Source organism: Phaenicophaeus curvirostris, chromosome 2, assembly GCF_032191515.1.
Source record: "Phaenicophaeus curvirostris isolate KB17595 chromosome 2, BPBGC_Pcur_1.0, whole genome shotgun sequence".
Taxonomy (NCBI): Eukaryota; Metazoa; Chordata; class Aves; order Cuculiformes; family Cuculidae; genus Phaenicophaeus; species Phaenicophaeus curvirostris.
In genome coordinates this window covers 119674944-119694011 of record NC_091393.1, presented here as the reverse complement: position 1 = coordinate 119694011, position 19068 = coordinate 119674944, and the positions used below count along the sequence as shown (strand labels likewise).

The 19068-nt window shown below is 40.9% G+C and overlaps 1 protein-coding gene across 2 annotated transcripts in view; it reads left to right on the top strand.

Annotated features, from left to right (window-relative positions):
- PINX1 (PIN2 (TERF1) interacting telomerase inhibitor 1) overlaps positions 1–19068 on the top strand; it is a 64072-nt gene that overhangs the window by 39123 nt on the left and 5881 nt on the right. The window lies entirely within an intron of this gene.

Here is a 19068-nt window from a genome sequence, read left to right as displayed (position 1 = left end):
TTGATTAATTCTGCCAAAGATATGGAAGCCCTTCCCTTGAGTTCTTGTGAAAATGAGAGGGACGTACTATCTTGCCATCATCCTCTCTTGGCGTCTGAGTGTCTGTCTACTGGCATTACTTTAAGCCAAGGGAAATTGCTTGACATCACTTAAATTTCTGAATATCTAGACAGCAGGAGTTTGGCACTCTGAGGGCAAATTCTAAAGCCAATTTTATCCATTCGATGGTATAGATCATGTTGACACACATTCTTTAGTGCTTTTATGTAATTCTCAAGGTAGACTTCCCTAGGTGAAGCAGCAGCAATTTCAAGGCTAAGTACAGGACCTGCTTTCTGCTCCCTCCACCCCTTCTTTTTTTTTTCACAGAGATGGGCAGGTGCCACACTCCTATCTAAGTGCGTACTGTTTCTAAGCATAAGTTTGCGATTATGGTTACTGTAAGAGAAGAGATACAGATGTTTTTCAGAGTCCAAGGTAAATCCTCTTCTCCTTAATGTAGGCAAATTAACCTGCACTGTACAGAAAGTTATACAATTTCAACCATGATTTCAGTACACTGGTATCACATCCAGCTAGTAGGTCTAGAACTATATAAACTGTATGTCTTTAAGACAAGTTATTAAAATATGTCACCTTGGGCTCATTTTATTTTATGGAAACTTCCTTTTTTAAAAAAAATTAAATTGAAATAGCCTAGTTTCTGCTAGGGAAACTTTCTTTTGAGTTGAGCGTAATTTTTTTTTCCATTTTTTCAGAAAATCTTTCTCAGATGTGTTTCAGATGTGACTTTTCCTTTGATCAAGAAAGAAGTTGCCAGTCAGACTATTGAAATCTGCAAAAGACCCTATACTGCTTTTTCAAAGGAGACCAAGAAAAAATTGATTTTAGGAAGTTCATTCTGAGTTTTGTTTCTTCAGACACCAACTCAAAGCCCGGCTTTGCCAAACAGTTTCCCCCTGCAATGGCTGTTGTCTGTCCACTTTTTTTTGTTTTGCTTTTCATTTTTGTTGTTCTTTGACAAGACTATCTTAGCAGTGTCAAAAAGAACCTCACTTAACCAAAACAGCAGCAGTTAACAGTATCCAGTCTCTGATCAGTCTTTTCCTCTTGAGACCTGCATAAGTTTTTTTTGCCATTCTTGAGAGGTGGCTGCTTTTACAGTCAGCTCTGCCTTTGATATTACAGCTAAGTAAAGCTGCTAAATTTGTCCTGGCTGTGTTTGCTTTTTGAGGATTTTCTGAACAAGTGGTTCAGTTCTTCCTTTCCTGTTCTGTCTGATATCTAGGGATAAACACACCCGGACACATGCACATACACACAGAGGCTGTTTTAGCCAGAATGCTGTGCATAATGCGGTTTCATGTCATTAAGAGTTTTAAAATACTTGTCTAATTCCCATTTGTTTTTCAAAGGAATATTTGACATGTGTGATGCTATCACCATTGTTCTTGTCTTGCCCAAGGATCATTTCAACCTCTGAACCTGTGAGTGCACAGGCAAAATCTGTATGTGAAATGTTTATGTCTCATGAAGGCTTTGAGATTTGGTTGTGGGGACAAGTTCCTCTGCTAAACATCACCTTACTGTCTTCTTGAAGTGAGCTAAAATAGTTAGGATGTATAGAATGTATTTAAAAAAAAAAAGCGTAGCAAGATTTTCTTTCTGATAAACATTTTAACCAAATAATTAATTATTTTGATTTTATGTACGACCTTTTCCACATTTTCATATTGCAGGGGATTCAAACTAGTAAATTTTTCTTTATTGTAGTAGAACTTAAAGAGTAATGGCAGAGTGACTTAGGGAAATGCTAATGTATCAACATCTTCTTTTGACAACGTTACTGAATAGCAGTAAGAGTAACAAACTAAATTTTGGTGTTCTGTGGATGTAGGGAAGCATTTTTATCACTTTAATGAGGATACAGAGTCAGGTTGAAGGGTAAACACATTAATTTTAAAAGCAAAACTTTAGAAGCTTATTTGTTTACCTGACATGAAAGTCCTGCTTAGACTAAAGAACTAACACATGGATGATGACTTCAGTGGTTTGTGTTCATTATGGATCTCCAGATGTAGGTCTTTAAGTCACCTGGGAAGTTAATATATTTGAGAATCTTGGGTGCTTTTTAAAAAGAAATTGGACCATTCATCTAAACTTTATCCAAAATATCTTGTCTTAGAAGAAATTAGTAGCAGAAGTGAGTCTAGAAGTCAGGAGTCTTGAACTACCCAACAGCTTCCTTGTGGCTCCTTTCAGCGATAACTTGCACATCACTGAACTTCCCCCACTTGAATTTAAGGGGAGTTTGGGAACCACTACTGCGTCTTCCACAACACTAGAAAGAAACTTTTAACTTTTTAAAATTCCTTTATTGGAACAACATGCTACTGTGATGTTGAATCCCTGATATGTGTGGATGAGAATGTTTTAACAAGAAGTAACACCAGTTTTATACAGGGTGGAGACTGAAGTACCCATAAATTAAATCATATGTGGGCAGGTGATGGAAAGATAGGAGGAGATAAACCAAGGTCCTTGAGGAGGTTCTGTCTAGCCTGTACTCTGCACACAAAGAAACTGAGGCGGGAGGACAGAAGTAACGTAGAGAGAAGGAGGGAGCAGCAGAAAAAGAATGAAGTGCAAGAGATAGTGTGGAAGAGAGATGTTATAGTATCAACATAATTTCTGTATGCAAGATATGTCCTTTTGCCAGCTAATTGGTTTTATTTGCAAGGGGAATATTTCTATCTTTCTGTAGGAAAGACTACTGTTTAACTAATGAGATACATTTTAAAATATGTTACCCTGGGCATGTCAGAGGAGATCAGTTAATACTGAGGATACAGAAGATTTTAGGTAGTTTTCAGTGCTTCTGAAAATCCTAACATGGATTTTTTCCCAAACTTTGACCTTTTGTATTACAGTTATGAGAAATACTTGAGTCTTTTTTTTTTCTGTTGTCTTTTTTTTTTTTCCTTTTGCTTAAGCAACTTTAAATTTTACTGCCAGTCTTGGTGGTGTCTGTGCTGGAGAGTAGCAGGAAAAGCTGATAAGGGCATAGGACAGAAATCTTTGTGCTTATCACGCTGCAACACATGGAGCTGAGAGTGCATCCTTTTCCTGTCCTAGGACAGGAGACGTAAACTGACCATCTCCTGACAGCAGTGACTTCAAACAGAGCCTCTAACGTCTAAAGGGTATGAATCTTCTCTCAACTTCAGAGGCCAGCTAGGTGAAAGTGGGTCACTGGCTGTTTAGAAAGCTGGTTTTGTGCCAGCAAAAAAAAATAAAGCAGCCACATTTCTGATAACTGCTGGGTCAATAGACATCTCTGTAGACGTTGCAGTGTGGTGGGTTTTTTTGCAAAGGGCATAAATTCAGCATGACTCTTAATTATTTGTTTAGACTTCTACCAGAAGATTAGTTACATTTTTGCTTGTGTTTTTTTTTTTTAAAGAAATTAACTGTATTTTCTAAAACAGTTTTATAAAAATCAGGTTTGTGCTATCAGATTTGGAACAAAGGTCAGACCAAAGTTGTCCTCAAAGAAGGGGTTATTTAGACAGTGAGTGTTTTTATAGATGGTCATCAGAGGTTTTCTTTTATGTGTTGTCTTTATGTGACCTGGAAATGAAAGGTCTAAGTCAAAGGGAATGTGAATTGGAGCAAAGAGAACTTTCCACCAGGGCTACCTGAGCCTTAGTGTGACTGGACCTCAGGATCTTAGCCAAGGTCTGTGCTGTGACTTTAGGTTAGTAACCAATTCTTGGAAAAATATAAACAGAGTTTGAATTGTTGACACCAGCTCATTTCAGTTACACTGAATAGTTAGATTTAATTTCTAATTATCACCTTTAAGACAGGACCAAGAAGCCCCAGCTTGCAGCTGTCCTTCTGGCCACATGTGGAAATGTATCTCAGTGGCAGAAGCCCAGGACTAGAAATCCAGGAACAAACCCAGAGATCTCACATCAAACTTCGACGGTATACAGTTTGGGGCAAACTGCTTCGCTGCTTTCTGTTCCTATTGGTAGAACAGCCCAAGAACTGCATGGTAATGCCAAGTTCAACACAGAAGATCACAGTGGGAAAGAGACTTTAGAAGTGCACAGTATTTCTCTTTTAATTAACTGCCTGGCAACTTAGTACCTAATATAGTGACTGTGATCTGGAGTCTACCTTCAGGAAAGTGTGGCGCCAGGTCTTCAATTACCCAAAAATCCTGGGACGAAAGCAGTTTGCCCAGATTTGACGGCAGTGTAGTACGGTGCCACATCAGCTGAAGGTGCAGCATTTTTATTTGAACATTTATTTATTGCTGTGAATTGGCATGCCTTGCTAATGCAAGTCTCCTCATCTGTTTCATACGTTAACTTTGAGACCTCACCAAGGCTGAAGAAATAGGTATGATCTCATCCTTTCCCTTTGTTTCAGGATGCAGAACGGCTCCTCTGGATTGATTGATTTTTTTTTTAGCAGTCTTGGTAAATGTGAGAGCTGTATGAATTATTAGCATTAAATCTCAAAGCTTTTCAGCTCTAGTCTGGAATTTGAGGTTTGCTCCGGTCCTTAATCTCAGCTCATGGCCATGTAACTTTGATAAAGGTTGGCTTAACTAGAAAACCAGCAAACTTTTCTCTCTTCCCTCCTTCCACTCAGGTATGTTTCTGCCCCAGCAAACCTCAAAGAACTTCCTAAATGCAGCCCAGATAGTACAAAGCAGCTTTAGGACCCTTCAGCAGAAGGATGAATGGGATCCCAAGAGTCATATGATTAATCTCATTATAATCTCAACTTTCTAGTTCTCTTCCAGTCCCTATGAATCAGATGCAAATTGCACCCTGCAGAGTTGGCTAATCTGTCATCTCTAGCAACTGTCAGCTACCTATCCAGACTTTCTCTTGTAGTATTTGAAAAATCATCTTGGAATTTCATGTTATCTTTCTCACATGGTTTTCAGCTCTCCAAGATTATTGTTATTTTCAGCTCTGCTTTAAAGACAGAAACACAACTGCTGGTGAAAGCTGCAAAATATTTTCTTGAAGCTCTTTGAAGCTTGAGACTAGATTAAATTCGTTGAGACTAAGGTTTTTTTCTTCTGCTTTCACACTAGTGGTGGACTAGAGGCATAAATTATGACAGTTTTGGGTTCAGACTCCAAATATTGGGGTAGCGAGGCTGGCCATCTGAGAAGCAGAGCAGCTTGAGCTGGGAGTTCAACTCCAGGCTTATACCCACATCCCCTTTCCTTCAAGGCAGGAAAACTGGGAGGTAGTCTGAGCACTGGGTGTGGAGATGGCAGTCTGCAAGGGAATGTACTGCACCTTGTGCACGGCTCACCCTTCCCCTAGACTTTGCAAAATTAGGTCAGCTTCCTCTTTCTGAATCAATTTTACCTTTTGCAGCAGCACAGAGTGACACTGTATCTGGCTCGATGGTGTGCTATCAAGTGGGGCATAAAATGCAGAGACAGAAATTTGGGTGGTAATTCTACCCACCCTTTATTACTTGTACCTTTTTACTTGTATTTCTTTACAGGTTTCCCTTATTCGCAATAGTTCAGTCTTGTTTAGATCTAACACTGATAAAGCATTTTGATACTTTTCCATGGGAGGGATATAGCTTTGAGTTTTGAACTGGTCAATAACTCTTGTGTAAAGGAACTTTGCCATTTGCTTTCAAGTCTAAAGAAAAAATCCAAGTAGCTGTTTGTTCAGCAAAAGTAGCTGTCGTCTCCTGAGGAGCCTGAGCTGCAACTGTAATTTATCACCCATCATTCACCTCATTTGGCCACTGTCCGAAAGGACACGTTACCAATTTTCAGTAATTCCTGTTGCATATTGCACAGCTCTGGAAGGCTGTCACTCACCTTACAAACTACCCAGGCTTCAGCAATGTGGTAGGAACTATTGTTACGTGAGTCGCATCAGCTTTTCCGTGCCCCAGGACATTTGGGAAGCTAACTCCACCACCTTCCACCCGCCTGCCAGAGATTTCATGAGTGTCGGTAAATTCCTTAGTTACTTGAGAAGCCGTTGCTATAGAAAATGTCCTTTTATGCATGTTTGTACTGGCTTGTCTAAATGAGTGTCAATAACAGCATATGAGTGGGCAAAAAAACCTGTCAGTATCTGCCTTCCAATGTTAACATTGGCAGCAGCTTCTTGTAACTGTTGCAGGGAAGTAGCTCTGGTGGCCAAATTCTTTCAAAATTCAGATATTACCTTTTTGAATATTTAACTCTTTCATGATGTCTCTAAATCTCACCCTTTTCTGTTACCAAGCTGCTGTCCACTGGACGGAAGGAGATCTGGAACTGTTTTTGACTCACAGGATGCAGTTGTTAATTCCTCTCTTCTGTGTTTCTGTGCATTAGGTTTCTTTTTGTAGGAGGTAATTTATGAAAGGACGTCGAGGGCCCGTCAAATCCATCACCTTTTCTCTTAAGAGGGATCAGCTGTGGTCGCATGAGTCTTGACAGATAAACCACTAAGTGTGTGCCTCTCTTACATGAATTCCACAAACTCTGCAGTCTGCTATGTGCTTGACTAAACATGGAAAGGCTTTTCCAACTCTTAAAATTCGATCTCTCTTGCTAATATTTAAGGTTATTATTTCTTTACCATGGAGAACAGAACATGGAGATAGTACTACTGTTCTTTTCTGACCTTTGACATTGAAGTTGCTCTAGGAATTGTAAACCCCAAATCATAGATTTGTACTTGTATCCTTGAGTAGAGTTTTAATAGCTTCTGGCATGCCAGGGAGAGATGTGACTGGCATATTTTCAGGTTTTTTTAGTCGTGAGTCTAAATTACTGTCTTTCTATTTATGGCAAGTACAACCAGGCCAGACCTTAGTCTGAATCAGGGGAAGGTTCATATTTTCATTCTCTAGTACGGCATCTTAACCATTATCGTGATCCTAAACCACTGATTTTTGTGGTATCCAGCCTTCCTTCTGAACGTATTTTAGGGCATTGAATGATATTAAATGGCTTTTCCAGTCTAGAAACTGTGTGTGGGAAGTGGAAATGGGAATGTTGTATTGGGTAGGGCAGGTTGAAAGGGAACCTTGTTGTGGCTTTAGGTTAAGTTCTCTCTTGAGTTACTGCGTATGCCTTTGCTAATATGATTTGATACGCTCCCTCCTGGATTCCGGTGACCAGTCATCCATTGGGAGAGCTGGAGTTTTTCAGCCTAGAGAAGAGAAGGATCTGGGGAGGTCTTAGAGCAGTCTTCCAGTACTTAAAGGGGCCTACAGGAAAGTTCGGGCTTGGCTCTTCTTCAGGGAGTGTGGGAATAGGACAAGGGGGAAGGGTTTTAAACTGGAGTAGGGGAGATGTAAGTCAAATGTTAGGAAGGAATGTTTTCCTCTGAGCGTGGTGAAGCACTGGCCCGGGTTGCCCAGGGAAGTCGTGGCTGCCCCATCCCTGAAGGTGCTTAAGGCCAGGTTGGATGCAGCTTTGAGCAACCTGATTGAGTGGAAGTTGTCCCTGCAGGGGTGTTGGAACTGCATGACCTTTAAGGTCCCTTCTGACCTAAACCATTCTATGATTCTGTGTTTAAGAGGGTTCTGGGTGAGCTTTGCAGCTTGCAGAGAACTCTTCTCCTGCTGTTAATACTGTTACTATTTTAAAGATGGCTTGAATATACATACAGGAAAAGTGTAATAAGAAATCCCAGAGTGGCATACTATGGTGAACTCCTCCTGAACCAAAGCAGAGACATAAATCAAAGTTTGTGCTTTTTAACTACTGAAGCCATGCAGCATTCGTGGACAAGACTATTAGAGAAAAGAGAGTATGGTGTCTCTCTAGAGAGTTGAATCTGGCCTAGTGACTCCAGGCATAGCAGGATATACAAATGGTTCGATTTCACTGCTTTGTTTTAATGTTGATTTGTTTGTAGTCTGCCCAAGATACTAATTGCTGTTTTACAAGTATAAAGACAAAGGTGTCTGCCCTGAAGAACTCACTAACGAAAAACAGTACTCCACAGTGTTAATACACAGTCAAATTTTCTGCCTAATGAACCAATCGCTTTGATAAAATCTCTACCTCCTGGTGAATTCTCTGCTTTGATTTTCCCCTCGACTCCCATCTTCTTTTACACCTCACTTTATATTCTTTTTTGCTCTGCTTTAAATTTCAGGGGTAGTTTGTGCTTTAATCAACATTTTACAGTGTAGCTCCTTGAAAGGAAGTGAATCACCTCTTTCATTAGGAGGAAACAAAAGTTGGTTTGATGTTGCAACTATATGGACATTTAAGCTGAGGAATTGGAAGACCCCAGCCTGGCACAGGGTTTTAAGAGGAATGGTGGTGCGATGTTAGCTTTTAATCCCTTCAACACACTGTGGCTGATAACAGGTTGTAACATGGATGTTAGTGCCTGCATTTGCAATGTTCATATCCAGAATAATAATTGAACAATTCCTCTTTAGTGATGTGTTGGCTTCTTACCATCTATGACTTAGCATGGATTCCTTTTTTTCTTCAAGAGGTGTTGATTGCTGCAAAAATAGTCATGTTAATGGTTTGTGTCTGCACCTTACCCTCACTGCTTCACCAACTTGTGTGTTATTGCCCCTATTCCAGAGCTGATTTCTGCTGCAGCAGAGGTAGTGGAACAGACTCTGTGACCACTTTTCATCTGCTTCAACACAAAATCAGCTAGTTACTCTAGAATGTCTGTAGTGGTGTATTATGCTGTCATTGTTTTCCTATTTCTTATTGAGCTTCACTTCCATCTTAAATCAACACCTACCTTTTCGCACAAGTCATGTTCTTGTGTCGGAGAAACTGGTTTAAAGCTAGTATGAATGTACATTAATGGTAAGCACTGCTGGCACACTTTACTGTTAGGGACTTTGTGCTTCCTTAATCAGGATTACATAGATTTTTCTTCTGTATCTGTGTGGCATGCTGCTTTTAAAGTTGTCCAGCTACTGGTGTACACCACATTGTAGACATGCAGAGCTGTCAGTAGCAGGCTGGATGGTCTGCTGAAATATGTCCTAATTCTTATATAATATTGGGTTATCTTTCACCTAAGTGGATCACTTTATCAACACTGAATTTCTTCTGCTATCATTTAACTACTTATAGAGTACTACCTCATGTTAGCTTGATTTCCAGGTCAATTAATCATAGAATCATAGAATGGTTTGAGTTGGAAAGGACCTTAAAGCTCATCTAGTTCCAATCCCCTGCCATGGGCAGGGACACCTTCCTCTAGAAGCAAATATGAGTATTCCATTTGTGTATTCCATCCTCTCTCACTGATTTCAACCAATTTACATAGGCAGACAGCAAATTCACAAATAATAAGTTCCTACTCGTTGTGAAAATAAGTGGTCGCATAAAGAGCAAAGACAAATTGGTTTCCTGGCTAGGCTCAACTGTATTATTAGACATCAGAGAATCCACAGAGGAAAGTCGTTATGAATACCGTAACCACAGGAACAGCTTCTATCAGAACTTGCACTTCGTTAGATATGGGGTCATCGAGCCACAAGATGCAAAGCCACAGGAAGCCAAGTTGCTTTGCTTAGAGTTACTACAACCATCCTTTTTTTAAATGAAAACTGTAGCTCGGATCTTGGAGTAGCTGTGACCTTCATCTGGGCTTGGAATGACTTCTTTAAAATCTCTGTGGCTCCACTCCCCTGCTTTTCTTGTGACGTAAAGTGTGGGGTAATGAAGGGAAGAAATAAAACTGAGCTGGCATTGCTGAGTCACTGCCACGTTTTGAGACTTGTTGACTTGATGGTGAAGCTCTGCTCAGGATCAGGCGACCACCCAGCTTTTGCAGAGAGCAGACAAGGTTAGCATATGGCTCACTTGATGAGAGGAGTGGTAGGAAGATTGAAAGGAGGTAAAGCAAGAGTAGAAAGCAGCTTTTAAGGGTGGGTTGTTAGAGTTTTAATTGGAGGTAAGCAAAATCTTTTAAAACTCCTGTGCTCTTGCTAAATGCAAGGCCACTCAGGAGTGTTGGGCAAGGGTCTTTTTTCCTTTTCTCTCTTCACCCTTTTTGTGCTCAACATAAAGCAAGGATTTCCACGGTGTCTGGCATCTAGTTTCTCTCTGTTTCAATACACTTAGGACATCCAGGTGAACTGGTCAAAGCCTTCCACTAAGGATTTGGGACTCCAACCAGCACCACTTCTCTCTCAACAGAACAGCTTCCCATGACACAGCTGAGGGACTAGAGAGAGCAGCTGTGGCTTACTCTGTTTGCCTCTGCTTACCTGTAGACAGCAGTTTTAAGAGCAAATGAGACATTGGGAACAAATTGGTCTTTCCTTTAATCTAGCATTTCCTCCCAAGTCTTCTCTTCATTTTGCTGCTTATTCTTGGAGCAGTTGGCTGTTAATCTGTGATAAGCATCCCATTCCCACTCCTTTTTCAAAGCTCCTATGCCAGGAGACATTCTGGCTTGGAACACGCACGCTGCCTGCGGGATTGCCTGCCTGGCAATTATTTGTATTATTTTGTACCCACTGATAGCTTTAACCTGCAAGTCCCTTGAGGCACAGGTTGTGTGTTTTGTGTGGTTCACTGGGCAACCACAGAGCACTTCACTCCCCTTAGGGCATTACATAAAGTGTTAATAATAAAATCCTAGGAAATTTATTTGGAGTTACAAGCACGGGGATTTTCTCATTGTCATTTTTTCACATTACCACTAAATCTTTGTGCAGGACCATAAAGCTAGTACTTATCATAATGAAAGACATGTGTGTCTTTAAAATTCACCCAGGTCAAAATTGCAGAAGCAACCATCACAATAATAAATAAATAAATGGAAGATAAGGAGGGAGGGAAGTAGCCAAGAAGGGTGTGAAATGAATGGTGTGGTTTGCAAGGTGCAGAAGTCGAAGGGAAGGAAGAAAAGCAGAGCAGAAACACAAAGGTCATCTATGGAGAACAAGCCAAAGGAAATGAAGTCTGAGGAGGGTGTTGAAGGTGGAAAGTGAGGCCTTTTACTCCCAGGGGATGAAAGCAATGTAAACCCGAGAGCTGTCTGGATCGATACAGATGTGAAACACAAATAAACGAACTGTTTTCACCTTTAATACTTGGAAGATCAGAGCTGGATTGCCTCTGAGCAAAAAGCTAAAATAAAAGCCTGACTGTGAGGGTACAAACTGTCTCAACTTCGTATAGCTCTCTAGCAGGTTTAAAGCATAAGACCTGTCTTCTTTACTTGGATCGTTAAGATTTTCTTTGACATTGAAGCAGGCCTTGGTGATGTAGGTACTGTGCGTGCTGATCTCAGCTATTCTCACCTCAGATGGCTTGCTTGCATAGTTTAAAACAGATTAGTTGTTTTGCAGGTTGATAGAGCCAGAGTTCTGATGAAGATTGGAGATTTCACAAACTGACCATGAAAAGCCCACATTTTGTAACAGGTCACAGCATACACACTCTGCATAGGTCATACTGGCGCTTGTAGTCTCCAGGGAGTACCCATTAAATAGTGCTAACTGCTTAATGACAAGTTTTCCACCTGCCTTGTGGCTGAAGTAGTCTACTTACTGTCATGTTCTCAGTAGGGACCACCTTAATTTGGTGTTTCAAGACAAGATCAGCTATTGCTGGATCTAAAATCAGTGCAGCGTTTCATAGAATTATAGAATCATGAAACGTTTTGGGTTGGAAGGGACCTTTACAGGTCATCCAGTCCAATGCCCCTGCAGGAGCAGGGACGTCTTTAACCAGATCAGGTTGCTCAGAGCCCTATCCGACTGGACCTTGAATGTTTCCAGGGATGGGGCCTCCACTACCTCCCTGGGCAACCTGTGCCAGAGGTTTTCAGAATACAGTCACCATTACTAATATACTCAAGGGTAAGAAATGTGGAGATGTAATCACATACTTTCTCCCTCGTCTTTCCTAAGCGTTATTTTTCCTCTGTGCATCCCAAGTGCCATCTTCATTCCAATAACCACTCTGAGCTGATCCTTTCTCCTTTTCTTCCCTTCTTTCATCCTTCTTTATGCTTTGTTAGCTCCCCTAGGGCCCCATGAATTGGGAAATCTATTTCAGGCTTATTAGAAACCTTTGTCTAATTGCTATGGCACCTAATAGTCAGAGTTAGTTTTCAGTGCCAGGGGAATAGAGACAGCATTGAAGGGGTGCCCCAGACTCTTTACAGTTTCTTGCAAGTGTGCAAGAGGCTGAAATACCTGTTGTACAGTATGAAGCCTCAGGAATGAGAAATACTTTGTTTTCTGCTGAAATAAGAGGGAGTCTAGGCTTTCCCTGCTAGAAGAGCAACAATTGCTGCCATTCTGCAGTAGCTGTTGTGGAGTGTAGGGGTGAATACCCAAGAGAGGAGGTTCTGTCCTTGCCTTCTCCTCAAGCAGTTTTTCTGTACTAAATGATGTCACTTAGAAAGTTTGTGTTGCATCTTGCTCATGGATACAGTCATCCTGTCTTTCCTTCCTTTGATACTCTTGTTGCCAAAGTTAATTTGAAACCAAATAATAAGCCTTTTGCCTCAAATTCTGAGATTTATTAACTGTAGTGTTCTGTGTAAATACTTCCTACTGGTAATATTAATGAACGTGGAAAAATAGCAGAGCCTGCAAATCCAAATAAAGTCAGAACATCTTATGTCTCCTTTAAAGCACAGCATTCACCTCTGCTTTTGTGCTGCTTGGAATATGATATGTGCCTTCAGGAACTTGGAAGCTAACGCTGCAAGTGAGTACAGAACAATACAAGTCTCTGCAGAAATGTTGCTCTGATAACTTTGCCTTTTTGGCCTACATTTCTCAGTGGTTATTATTTGTTAATTATGTTATATAGTGCTCACATGTGGGCTAATTGCTTCCCCAGAGAGCTTACAATAAAATGATGGACAGAACAAGGGCAGGATGTTACACATATCAGATAGAAAAAGGGTAAGGTAGGACATGGGCAATAGTAACTCTAGTTAAACACTTAACGCCTGTGTTTGCACAGCATTGTGAAGCATAGCGTAGAAGAGTTGCATTGGTTTATGGGGGGAGAGAATGGGTGCTAATTTTAATTGATCTGCAGAGTTGATTTATCAAAATAGTTGTGCAAGGAAGCTCCAAAACTAAAGGCAGAAATGAAGAAAGAAATGTATAAAAGAAAGCTGCAGGGAAATTGTACCTGGCTCGATTATAGTTGCAGAGCTGGACTGTGTGAATTCTTGAAAACAAGAATCGAGTCTCTATGAACGGTGTGTACACTGCATGAGTGATATTCCTTGAAAAAAATAAAATCCTTTCCTCAACCAAACTCTTTTCTTCAGACCCTTCTAGATGGGAGAGAAGAAAAAAATATGCATACACATCCGTTCCTTTGTATTTCAGACTTCTCATTCTTGCTGTTTGTCTTGTTTTTCTACATCTATCTTATAGTCTGCACGCTTTCAGGTGGGAGGGCTCTGCTGGTGTTTTTGCTGCTCTAAATTGTAACACTGATTCATTTTCCTGTGCTGCGAATACTTCTTCACACCTGCTTGGAGAAAAGGAACCAAGTCATGATGAAAGCACACTTAAATAAGTGAATAAAAAGTGACACAAGGTATTTCTCAACAGTTCCTCAGCTACTGCTTGTGCTGAAAAACAGGAAATGTCTGTACCCTTGCAGAGAGGTCTGACTTGATTTTCATATGCGGATCAGCTCTCTAGCATGTTACGCTTTCAGAGCAAAGAAGCGGAAAAGTTTCAAGTGTGTGTTTTCCTTTTGAGAAGCATTTTCTAAGGGGAAGGGGAAAGGAGCGAAGGTTTGGCCGTTTCAATTATCTGCTTCAAATGCTCCTAGAAGCACTTTATTTATACGCAGAAACTCTTTTCTCCATTTATTATTAGGAAAGAGATAGAAGTGAAGCTTTACATAGACAAGTGTTATTTTCAGATTTCAATGTACATGTAGTTTCCTCTGCCAGAAGCCAAACTGTGCTGCTGACTGTGTTTGCTCTCAGAATTGCTACCAGAACTGCTTTCTGTCTCTCGGATACTTCCACGGATTTTTATTGCATGCTTTCTCTCAGTGGATTATCCCAGCGTCTTAAATCTTAAGAGCTCTTGCTGCTCCTCGAACCCTGCATTTGGTTTTAGGACCCTCACCTTACAAGAAAGACATTGACATGCTGGAGTGCATCCAGAGAAGGGCAACAGAGCCAGTGAAGGATCTGGAGCTCAAGTCGTAAGAGCTCTTGAGTGGCTGAGAGACCTGGAGTTGTTTAGTATGGAGAAAAGGAGGCTGAAGGGGAGACCTCATTGCTCTTTACAACTACCTGAAAGGAGGTTGTGGTGAGGTAGATGTTGACCTATTCTCCCAAGTCACAAATGATAGGATGAGAGGAAACAGCCTCAAGTTTCACCAGGGTAGGTTAAGACTGGATATTAGGAAATATTACTTCACCAAAGAGTTGTCAAGCACTGGAAGAGGCTGCCCAGGGCAGTGGTGGAGTCACCAACCTTGAAGGTTTGTGAAAAATGTGTGGATGTGGTGCTTAGGGACATGATTTAGTGGTGGACTTGGCAGTGTTAAGGGTTGAACTCAACGATTTTAAAGGTATTTTCCAATCTAAACTATTCTGTGATGTTACCTTTGCTTGTATTCATAATTCGACTGGCTAAGCCCGCTTGTTACTTCTCACATAGTCCACCCAGTTTCTTCTTTATATGTGGGGTATAGGAAGAAATCCTGAACTTGAGAGTCAAGGAGGCTTTAGTCTTCTGAAACCTGATTTGAAAAGATTAACGGCAGCTGCCTGTTCCGCACACATTACAAAGAGATAATGAAAAATGCCCAGGGAATGACAGGACAGTAGTAAACTACAATGTGAAGAAGGCTTGGCGTGCTTCTGAATGTGCCTTGCAGAACTACTGCCATGTGAAGACGACCTACATTACTGGGATGACTGTCCTGGGCATTTGAAGGCATTGATGCTTAGAGTGTGGATACAAGACGCAAAGACCATTCTGCACTGATTTAATTGTAGTCATGACCGTTCTTTTAGAATAGTAAATTTGAGAGTCTCTTGATGATTTGATTTCATATTATATCACAAAACAGACAAAAATTGTGATGCGTCTGTAAGCGTCATAGCTACATAGCACTGTCAGGTGAGTGGAACACCAGGTTTATTTCAGTACTTGCATAGTGCCCTGTACACCTGTGGTTCCTCTTTGAAAGATCTCAACCACTTAATGAAACTCTTAGCCCTGCTGTGAGTTTCGTACAGTTGATAAGGCGTTTTTGCGCTTCAATAGCCTGTGCCAGAGCTGGAGGGGATAACTTCTTTGCCAGGGTTTCCCACCAGCTCTGTTTTGTAGCTTGGAAGAGAACTTGGGAAACGTGACCTTCCCAGTCCTGTGCTCGCTTTGCCAGGCCATACTTCCTCTGTTATTCAAGGTGAGAACAGAACGGTTAGGATTGATTTAGGTGCTTCTGGGAAGATGAAGTCATTATGTTTGGATCTCTGTATCATGCCAGTAGAGAGATCCTAGGGGAAATCTCTTCCTTTATTTTTCTTTACATTCAGTCTAACGCACAGATGTAATTTGCAAGGAAATGCGAAGGAAGAGATGTTTTGCTGGCCTCAGCAGTGTAGCTAGAGTGAAATGAGACGTCACAAGGATATCTCAGTGTCTGTCTTTCAAGATATGAAAAGGATTTTTGTTCTCTCCAGTGGGCTGAGTTTTTTAACTCTTTCCCTATGTGCCTTCAGTCTTCTGCAACTCCTGTGCTCGTGGATTATACTGGCTGCCTTTCTTGGCACTTTAATAAATGCTTTATTTTTTTCCTCAAAAGTGTAAGAACAGTAGGAGGAAGTTTGTGCGCTCTGCGCGATGCGGTATCAGGGTTCCCAAGCTGACATTAGAAATACAGGTGTCGTCACTGCTAGTGCTGTAGGACTGACCAGGATCTGATAATGACAGCTGGAATGAATCCCCATGACTATCGTTGTAATCAAGTCTCTGGACAAAATTTAATCCCTTGCACTTTTGCAACCCTGTTGCTTCCTGCTTCACTGTTGTTTTCAGGCTGAAGGCAAAACCCGGCTGAGTATCACAGCTTGTTGTACAGCTCCCATTTCACTGATGGAAACAGGCTGGGATCCAGTGTATTGTAAACACTAAAAATGTATTGCTTATATGAGAAGCAAATGGCATTTTGGATACCTAGAGATTCCATTCAGCAAGTGAGATGCTGGCTTTCTATTCTAGCAGTGTGAATTACAAGAATAAATGAAAATGCTAAAATTGGCCACTTGTTGGGGGATGAGCTTTTGGCAAAAATATAAAATAGAATTACTAGACAGCCTGGGAGAATTTGAATGCAGTTTTATATTAGCACATCACCATGGAATTTAAAACTAAAATAAAAAGCTAAGTCAGCAGATACTATGTAAATGTACTTGAAAACCAAGTACCTCTAGATTTATCCAGTAGAATGAAATAGGTGCTATTATGTGGTAATCGTAGGACAGAATCATAGGATAGAATCATTAAGGTTAGAAAAGAGCTCTATCATCAAATCAGCCCAACACCAGCTGATTTACCAAACCATGTCCTGAAGTGCCACGTCTACCTGGTTTTTGAACACTTCCAGGGATGGAGACTCCACCAGTGCCCTAGGCAGCCTGTTTCAATGTTTCACCACTCTTTCAGGAAAGAAATCTTTCCTAATATCAAATTTAACGCCCCCTGGCACAACTTGAGACCATTACCTCTCATCCTATCACTTGTTATTTGTGGGAAAAGACCAGCACCCACCTTACTCCTGCTCCTGGCCAGAGACTGGCCTGTTGACCTCCAGAGGTCACTTCCAGTAAAGAATTCTGTGCCTAACCTCAGAATTATTCAAAGCAGAGGTCTACTACAATAAAATTCCTTGACATTTCTAATTGCAAGAGGAGCAGTCTGACTGCTTTTTCCTTTGTAATTGCATTAGTTATTATATTTCCTCACCTCTCTCCTTGTCCTTGCTGGTTAAGAGATAGAGCTGATAGTTCATGTGCAGTGTAGTAGTAAACATCCAACTGCAAGATAGCAGCTGATTTTTCAGTGCATTCTAGCACGTAATTTTTTTTAATGGAGATAAACAGGAAAGTGTTTCTCTATAGCGTTTGGAACTTGTGCTTTTAAAAAGTGCTATCATGTCGTACAGCCTAGCCAGGTATTAGACATTCAGGATTTTTGTTCCATTTCCCAGAATTGGATTCTTTGCTATATTGGCTCTCAGAATAAATAGCAGTACAATTAAAACTTGCCATGGTTATGTGAGGTATCCTGGTGATTAGAATACCAGGGTCCACAAAAGACGGAAATTGCGGGTGACCTGAATTTTTAGCATTTCTTCTTTCCAGGTTTTGTGCTTCTGCCTTTCAGCTCTTTCATTAAAAACCTTTCTTATTGCCAGAAGGTCAAATTATAGCTCTCTGTAAGGTTTTAAAGCATTGCAGGGCTGGAAGATGCTTCTAGAGTACACATCTTCCATTTTCCATTCCAAACAAGGATTAATTCTACCTAAGTACTACTAGTACTTAACGGGGGCCTGCAGGAAAGCTGGGGAGGGGCTCTTTATCAGGGAGTGCAGGGGTAGGATGAGGGGCAATGGTTTTAAGATGAAAGAGCAGAGATTTAGATTAGATCTTAGGAAGCAATGTTTTCCTGTGAGGGTAGGGAGGCCCTGGCCCAGGTTGCTCAGGGAAGTGGTGGTTGCCCCATCCCTGGAGGTGTTCAGGGCCAGGTTGGATGAGGCTTTGAGCAACCTGATCCAGTGGGAGGTGTCCCTGCCCGTAGCAGGGGGAGTTAGAACTTGGTGAGCTTAAACGTCCCTTACAACCCTAATCCTTCTATGATTTTAATGCTTTCCTGGTAGTTGTCTGAGTTGCTTTCAGTGGCTGAGACTCTCAGTGGTTGTGGAGGCTACACATATATACTGATAGATTTGTCCTGCTAACAAAGTTTCATGTTGTAATTTACATTTGCTTGTTCTCTGCCTCAAAAGCACAGGGAAAATTGTTCCCTTTTTACTTTGCAGCCCTTTCTGGATTAGAAGCCTGTTATCATTAGCTCTTCTTATGAGAGTGTATGCAATGTACCAATCATAATCAGGTAAATTGAAAGCTTAGAGCCTTCTGGGTAACCATTCTGATGCCAGGATTGACTTCAGAACTGATGGCCTTATTTATGCATGTATTTATTTTAATCCTGCTTAAACTCATCATGCTACAAGTCTTTGTTCACTCTTCTCTGTTTTATCTCAATCCAAATGTTTGTGTTCATATTTAACTTCAAGTTGTCAGCTCCTTAGAGCAAGACTCTGTTATCCTTTATGTCTACAAAGCTCCAGAGTGACTCTTCATGAATAGTCTGGGTTAGAAAGATAGAGGGATGCTCTCAGTTCTTGCCTGGCAAGTTTTGTGCACTGCATGGGGGTCAGACGAACACACCTCTGCAGTGAGGATCTGAAGTCGCAGAGTCAGAACTGGGTTATGTTAATCTTACTCTAATGGATTCTCAGCAAGAAAGTAGCTGATCACTGTGGTTCAGTCAGGCTGCAGAAAGTGGTTGTTGCATTTTAATGCTATGAATGATCATGTGATTGCCTTGTAACACAGGCTAGAGGTTTAGCCTCTGCTTACCTTGTCTAGCCCATTTTCTGTAATTTAAGTGGGAATCTACTGAAAATAGTTTAGCTTTATTCCTCCTTTATGCTCACCCCTTTTGTATGTTTCATTTTGTGCAACTTTTTTGAATTTAAGCTAACAAAGTTGTTTGTGAATTTGTCCCCCCTCATTTGCAGATGAGGAAGTAAAAGCATGTGAAATTACTTAAGTAACGGTAGTTCACATGTGGCAGGAATGGGACTGTATACTAGATTTTTTTATTCCCCTATTCTAAGCTTTAAGTGCTAAGAAAAAAACACTTGTAGTCTGAAGAGGAGGGAGACTTCACTGAATTAATCCAAGCTGCCTCTGCTGCTTGTGTGCTGGCACTCTTCATCTTTGTTGATGCATTGAATATCACTTTTCCTCCCGGAGTAACATGGAGATGCAGGTTTTC